This window comes from Hydra vulgaris, chromosome 15, assembly GCF_038396675.1.
Source record: "Hydra vulgaris chromosome 15, alternate assembly HydraT2T_AEP".
NCBI lineage: Eukaryota > Metazoa > Cnidaria > Hydrozoa > Anthoathecata > Hydridae > Hydra > Hydra vulgaris.
Genome location: NC_088934.1, coordinates 33,177,209 through 33,184,817, shown reverse-complemented (window position 1 = coordinate 33,184,817; position 7,609 = coordinate 33,177,209). Strand labels below are relative to the sequence as shown.

The 7,609-nt window shown below is 29.7% G+C and overlaps 1 non-coding gene across 1 annotated transcript; it reads left to right on the top strand.

Annotated features, from left to right (window-relative positions):
• Window positions 1-7,234: 7,234 nt before the first annotated feature.
• trnal-uaa (transfer RNA leucine (anticodon UAA)) lies at window positions 7,235-7,317 on the top strand. The gene has a single exon. It is a non-coding gene; the product is annotated as a tRNA-Leu (tRNA).
• Window positions 7,318-7,609: the final 292 nt, after the last annotated feature.

The following is a 7,609-nucleotide window of genomic DNA, read 5'->3' as shown; positions in this document are numbered from 1 at the left end:
ATGATGGCCAGACACTTTCAGTCATTAGGGTTAAGAGTTTTACCTGGGTGGAAATTATGCACTTGCTGTAAGTCAAAAGCAATTTTATTAGTAGAACACCCTAGTGAAAATGAAGTGGATGAAGTATTGACAAAAGAAGATGAACCATTTACTCATATTAATTTATCTCTTTAAATTTTAGAATCTCCTATTAATTTACATTGTGTAGCTTTACATCAACGTATTGCCTCTGCAATGAAAAAATATAAAAAAATCAATAAAAAAGATTCTTGAAGATTTAGCAGCCCATTATGAAATAAGTAATTCACATTTTATAGATAATACTATTGCGTCTTATTCAAAAACAATGAAAAATAAAGCATCTGATCTGGATAAATTGACACTATTGATGAAAGAAAAGATAAATTCTTCTGACTACAAAAATAAATTAAAAGTTCTTACTTTAACTCGTGAATCTTAGTCTAGAGACTATGCTTCTAACTACTTTGAAGTTAGTGTAAATGCTATTCGAACAGCACGTCGTATGAAACAGGAGAGTAGCATACTTTCACTCCCATTGAACGAAATTGAAAAAAGTGTTCCACTTAATGTTGTCCCGATTGTTCGAAGTTTTTATGAAGATAATGAATACTCTCGAACAATGTCAAGTAAAAAAGATTATGTAAGTGTTGGGTGTTGGAAAAGGAAAAATAACAGAATAATGTACAAAAAAGATTGCTATTCTGTAACCTGAAAGAATTGTACAGTCAATTTAAAGTTGTATATTCAGGGATAAATCTTGGAGTTTCTAAGTTTTGCAGTCTGCGTCCTAAGTGGTGTGTAAAAGTTGGAGCCTCAGGTGCTCACTCAGTGTGTGTATGTGTTTATCATCAAAATGCAGTTCTTCTTTTATATGCAATGAAATGGGATATGACTTTTTATTCAATGAAATGGGATATAACTTATAAATATTTAATAGAAAAGGTTTGTTTTTAGTTACAAGTGTGTTTAGTGTATGTTTTAAGTTAGGAAATCTAAAAAAAGATATCAGTTTATACGGAAATTAAATTTGATATTACTATTACTTTTAATTATTATTATAATGATTTTAATTATTATTATAATTATTTAATGATTATAATAGAAAATTAAATAGTAAATTATAATAAATAAACTTGTTTTTCAGGTGGTTTGTGACATTTCAAAAAATGACTGTATGGTTCATAGATTTTTGAGTTGCCTAGATTTACCAAAATTTAAATTTAATAAATTTTGAGCTAATGCAAAAGTACGAATATTACGCATGTACATATGACTCGTTTTGGTGGATTGCAGTAGTCAAAGAAAAAGATGAAGAATATAATGACATAAAAATGAAGTTTAAGCATTATAAGGAGAAAGGTAAATTTAAAAATGGCGAAAAATGACCAAAACAATAATAGTAGCCAAAATTAAAACAACCATTACTCACGAACCGTTGGGAGTTAAGTTTAGTTGGGATTTTACTTTGTTTAAATACATTTTATTTTCAGTTTATGACTAATAAATTATTTAAAAGGACTTAAAAGTATGTAAAAGTTATTATAAGAAATTATAATAATTTCTTTTTTTCTTCAATACTTGTTTTGTTATGAAAAGCATAAAATAATGAAATTTTATGCTTTACCTAGTTGTTAAAAAATTATGTATTTAATCAAAAGTATATTTTTATGAGATTTTAGTCTTAACACAATATATAAAGTTTTTGTGCTAAATACAAGAATTATTTATTCACAGTGTTCTTTTAAAAACAAGACACTCATTTTGGACATCTGTGGTTTTTCCGTTGTAATATATCAACTCATAAACCACGTTAGCTTATAACCTTTTAAAGCATCTATTTTTTTAAAGGTAGATGGTAATTGTACACATTGTACACATTGTAATATACAATTGTACACATTGTAATATACAATCACAACGTACTTAGTGTGTGAAGGGATAATAAAGTCGTCCCTCCCCCCTCTTTCTTTTCATAAAAAAAAATTCAAATAAAAAATTGAAAAAATCTGATAGCTTTTTTCAACTTTATGCAAAATTGGATTGCAGCCTTATCTCTTTCCCAACCTCATCTATTTACCATAAATGATTCCATGATGTCTGTGTTTCATCACTTTATATTAAGTTTGTATAAACCATACAAAAACTAACTGTGAACAACACGTTAATAAAAATGTGTTTTTTTAGTTTTGAAGAAAAATAAAATAAATTTTTCAAAAAATAAGATAAAAAAATATCAAATGATGTCTTATTTTGTTTACTTAAAAAATGTTTAGCTTCAATAAGTCTTTAAATTTTTAACAAAAAAGAGGCAACGAGGCTATGTATGCTTCTTTCAGTTCTAAACATATGGGATGTAACACACATAAATTAAATGTTTCCAATTTCCCATATAATTAAATTTTAACTACTCTTTAATATTTTAATTTCTTTAAGTGAACATGTCTTAAATGAACAAACAACTAAGAAGTTTAGCTTTGAAACTCTTCAGATTTCAGAAATGTTTCTTGTATCATGTTTATATATAATATTGAATTGTTATGGTTTTTTGTGAGATCGTCTAGTGTTTCTGTCAGAAACTTTTGATTTGCAATGGCCATGTTTCTGTCACATTCTATAGAGGTGTCATGTCTATACAGAATTTGACAGTGTTCTAATTGGTAATGAAACAGTAATGCTGTCAAGTTTTTCAGTTTTATGAACTAAATATTTAAATCAATCTAAAACTTTTCATTTTATATTTTGCCTAACACATAAGTTGCAAATCGATTTAATGACATTTACATTTGAGATAATTGATAATTTAAAATCATGCGACATACATTGTCAGACCATCTGTGTCCAACAGTTTCATCATAGCAATAAAAATATAATTTTTGAGTTGAAAGTATATTAGTGTTTAAAAAATAAAAAAGAAGTTGTTTGGATTTGTATACATATTGGTTTCAAACGTTTAGGCATTTTTTTTTTGGGAAGTCCAAGCAAATTACTTCACAACTAAAAGCGTGATGAGTTGGAAGACTTGTAGCTCTTTCCCTCTAATAAAACATTTAAGCTTTTGATGGAGCTATACACCTTATGACCCTGGTTTACTATCTTACAGACAACTCATAAGTCTTATAGGTTTGTAATATTCTTATACTATCTTATAGGATACCTTACAGGATTCGTAAGATTTTATTTGTCTTGCAAATCCTATAGGATCATAAGAACTCCCGTGATTAGCTTTCATAAATGTAATACACGGCTGTTTTACGTAATGTAAAATTGGGGATTACGTCATGAGTTTGGCAAAGAAAAATTCCGCAAAAAAAGTTTAAAAGTTCACAAACTTAAAAATAATAGCATTTTTATTCTTTAAAAGGTTTTGTTTTCAAATAAAAAATGTAAAAAAAGATCAATCTTGTTAAATAAATATTTACAATAAGCAGAAAAAAATACTGTTAAAACATTTTTAATGACTTGGGATTACTTTTATATTTTTTACGTATTTTACGGAAAACCTGACTTGGGCCAACTAATATTTGTACGTACTGGTTAATCTTAGTGATGAACCAGGTAATCCAGCAGTGTAGGCTGATGCAGGGAATCACTTTCGTTGTTGTTGCTTTACGTAGCTGGTCGGGGTTCTGTTTGCAGGATGGGGACTGATGGAATAATTTTAAACATGATAATTTGTTATCTCTGGTTGATCAACTCAACTTCTACTTTATTAGTTTAAAGAAAAACTTATTTAATAACGCAGCTGATTGTCTTTAGCATTTAGCGCTCTCTGTCATTAGGATTAATTTTTAAGTATTTGCATTAAGAATACCTTTTGCGCATTACAATCTACCAACTTTCTTGAGAATATATCAGTGTGTATCTATTTAAATGGGACAAAGTTAGGGTATTTGGCTCAGCAATAATATGTCCTCTCAAATGTTGCAATATAAGAAGGCTTTGACGGCGTAGAGGTGGGCTTATTTGCTTGTTTTGAGGAAGGTACCCCGACAGAGGTTACTAAGAATCAGCGTTAAAACATTCGAAACGTCATATACCAGGTTATTGAATCCTTATAAGAGTCAATACTGTATCCATTTCCTTACGAGAAATTGGTGTTTTACTACATAATTTTTAATTTTATTTAACGCTGATGTTTTTTTATACTCTTTCTTTAAGTAATTATGCGCGCACTCTCCCTATTATAATATATGTTTCTTTTTGTAATACTTCTGCTTCATTGCTATGCTTTATGTCTAACAAATTAAATTATTTTGTTATGTTGCGTTAATTGGTTCATCACATTGTGATTACCACAACGATGGGAACAACTAATAATTATTTTGGTTTTTGTAAAAAATTTTTTGAACATTTGTGCTATGAGTTTTTATAGTTTTAATTGGATGCTTCTTATTTTTTGTCTGAGGCTGACAGGTTCGTGTTGACAGGTTTGTGTTGCATCGGGTACACAGATTTATTTTGTTTATCGCTATTTGAGAATATGAACTAAATGTAAAACAAATACTTTCACTAAAACGGTGCATATTTTTATAAAACAAATTACTCAACTTAACAATAAAAAAAACGGAATAATAATGAACGGTATAAAACAAATAGTTCCATGTTAACGGGATTAATTCTGGTTTAATGTAAAACATGCTACGCATCCTAAGATTAATGCTAATTTTGCCCTAGTTTCATAAGTAATATCATATATTCTTACACTTCTTACCGGCTTTGTTGTCTTTTTAATACATAAGTTTTTACATACATTTTTCTGCTTTTTTTTTTCAGTTACAGCTATCAATAACCAAACAAAGGTGTTGCAGGAATCTAATAGTATGTAATTTTTATGATTTTATCGCATAATTGCTGATCATGATGGTAGTTTATAGTTATGTTATTTATAGGTATGTTTTTTTTTTTAAATTTATATTGTATAAGTGAGCTCATTAGAATCGGAAAAGATACCAATCGTCTTTTGCGGTCGATTGAACAGCTTCAGCGGGAGACTGTCAATCTGCTCAATAACGAAGGCTCACCCAATAAAGTGACTGAGAGTGATGTAAGTAGGTCAACAATTAAAAAAAACATAATTTCAGACAAACATGATTTTGACAATCATGTTTGTCTGAAATTATATTTTGTTCTCTTTTTTGCGACTTCGCCAAAATTGTTTTCTAATTATTTTTAAATATTTATAAGCTACAATTGTTGCAGATGGGTAAAGCTACAGTTGATGCAGATGGGTTAAGCAGACGCTTTATATAGGTCGAATGCAAATTCATTTGCAATTGATTATGTCAAATGCAAATTTAATCTAGACTTGATGACAAGCCATATCTTTGAGCCCCATGGAAAGGCTAAGCGGTAAGTTTTTTTAATTAAGACATGCTTTTTGAAGTTTATTTGTTAATTGGGGAAAATATGGGAACTCTAGCTTGCGTATACTATAAAGGGTAATCATAAGCTACGAGTACCCTATGAAGGATACTCGTAGAGTAGGGTACAAACAGGCTATAGTTTGTACGAGTACCCTTCATAGATTTATTTATTGCTGTTGTTTTGTTTTTATTTATGGCATTTTGATGTCTAAATAAATGCTTAACTATTAATAAAACAACTTCTTATCATGAGATGATTCAGTTTCACTATAATAATTTAGTGCTTTTATAGCTCATATAGACACTAAATTAGCATAGTGGAGTTAGCATAGAATTAGCATAGTGGAGATTAGCATAGAATTAGCATAGTGGAGATTAGCATAGAATTAGCATAGTGGAGATTAGCATAGAATTAGCATAGTGGAGCTAAACTATAGACCTATTTACACAATCTATAAAGTACAGAGACAATCGACATTCTAATATATATCTTTGTTTTTATTATAGAACCACAGTTCCTGATGAAGCAATGCAAAATCTCAAGGACAATCAAGTTTTCACCAATTACTCGTGGGCGTGTCTCAGACGAACTCTAAATCAGAGAGGGCGAGATTTGGAGAAAAAACGAAAGTCATCAGTCGTGCAATTTTGTATTTCAAAAGACTAAAATAAATATCTGCTATACTATTTATTTTGTTTTTAATATGTGAAAATTTTTTTCTGTACAGGACGAAATTTTGATTTACTAAAAAAAATGTTAATTGAAACTTTAACTATAAGTTATTATCAGTAATTCAAAAGACGAATAAAAGACGAAAAAAAGATAAATAGACATATTTTCCTTCCATTCAAAATAAAGATATATATATTCAAGATAAAGAGTTCTGGGTCTTATGAGCTTGGTTATTAGATTTTTGTTGTTAATTATAATAATACTAAATACTTTGCTTCCTATACGGACAGGGTCGCCGAGAGGTGGGGGAAGGGGGGCGAAAGGTACAGTTTTGTCCCGAGCGGCAGATATTTAAGGGGCGCCAAGTAAAAAGAAGGTACCTAAAAAAAAAGGTTCTTCATCAATATTATAGAAAAATTTTAATAAATAAGGGTGCCAATCAGGGTTGCTGTCCCAGGCGGCGTGACAGCTCTCGGCGGCCCTGTATACGAATCAAAAATTTGCTTACAGCATCCGAAAAGATTCCTATGTTATTCCTGCAAGATCTTTTAAAAATTTCTTGTAGATCTTACCTTATAATATAAGAATTACTTAAAATCCTACAAGATCTTTCAATAAGATTCTTGTAGGTTCAGCAGGAACTTATGCAACTCATCCTAAAGGATTCTTGTAGGACCTGTAAAATCAGTAATCTAGTGGTATTAAAACAAAAATTGGAGCTCCTGATGGAGCTGGAGCAATACATCAAAAACATTCTTTTTTTGCAATATATTATTAGCAGTATCAAAATCAGAACATTATTTTTTTATTAATTATTTTAAAATGTTTTTCCTTGAACGTAATGTTGTTTACTTCATCCGACGTATTTTATCTTATCAATGGTTTAAATATAAATAACTTGGACAACCATGTTTTCTACCGGGTAAACATTAGGCAACAGCTGTTGTTTCAAAGTTGCCCTTTTTTTTTAAAATGGCTATAGAACATTAAAACATAGTTTTTTTGTTATGAATTTTTAAATTAAAATAGCTTAGTACTAAAATATCATAAAAGTATATAAAACTTGAAATTTTCAAAAACTGGACATGTGGTTTTAAGCGTGTGTTCATATATTCTTCAACGAAAAATCTTACGTAAACAGTTTGGACATAAAATTTTAATTTACATTTAAAACGACACCAGGATGGCCGAGTGGTTAAGGCGTTGGACTTAAGATCCAATGGACGAATGTCCGCGTGGGTTCGAACCCCACTTCTGGTATTCAAATAAACAATCTTAGTTTTTTTTGAAGTTGAAGTCTTATCTTCTTGGATGCAGTTTTGCAAACAGTTTAACGGCCACTTCTAAATCAAACTTATAACCATTGTAGATACGCATTAAAGCTAACTCTGAAAATCGTTACTGCCCTTTGTGTACGGGAGAGTCACACTTCCCGTTTTTTCACATTTTGCACTAACTGGAATAACATAAAATAAAGAAAGAACAATGTTAATATTCGGAAATTTATCTGCCTTATATTTAGTAGAAGCATTTTAGGATTGATTTATTTACA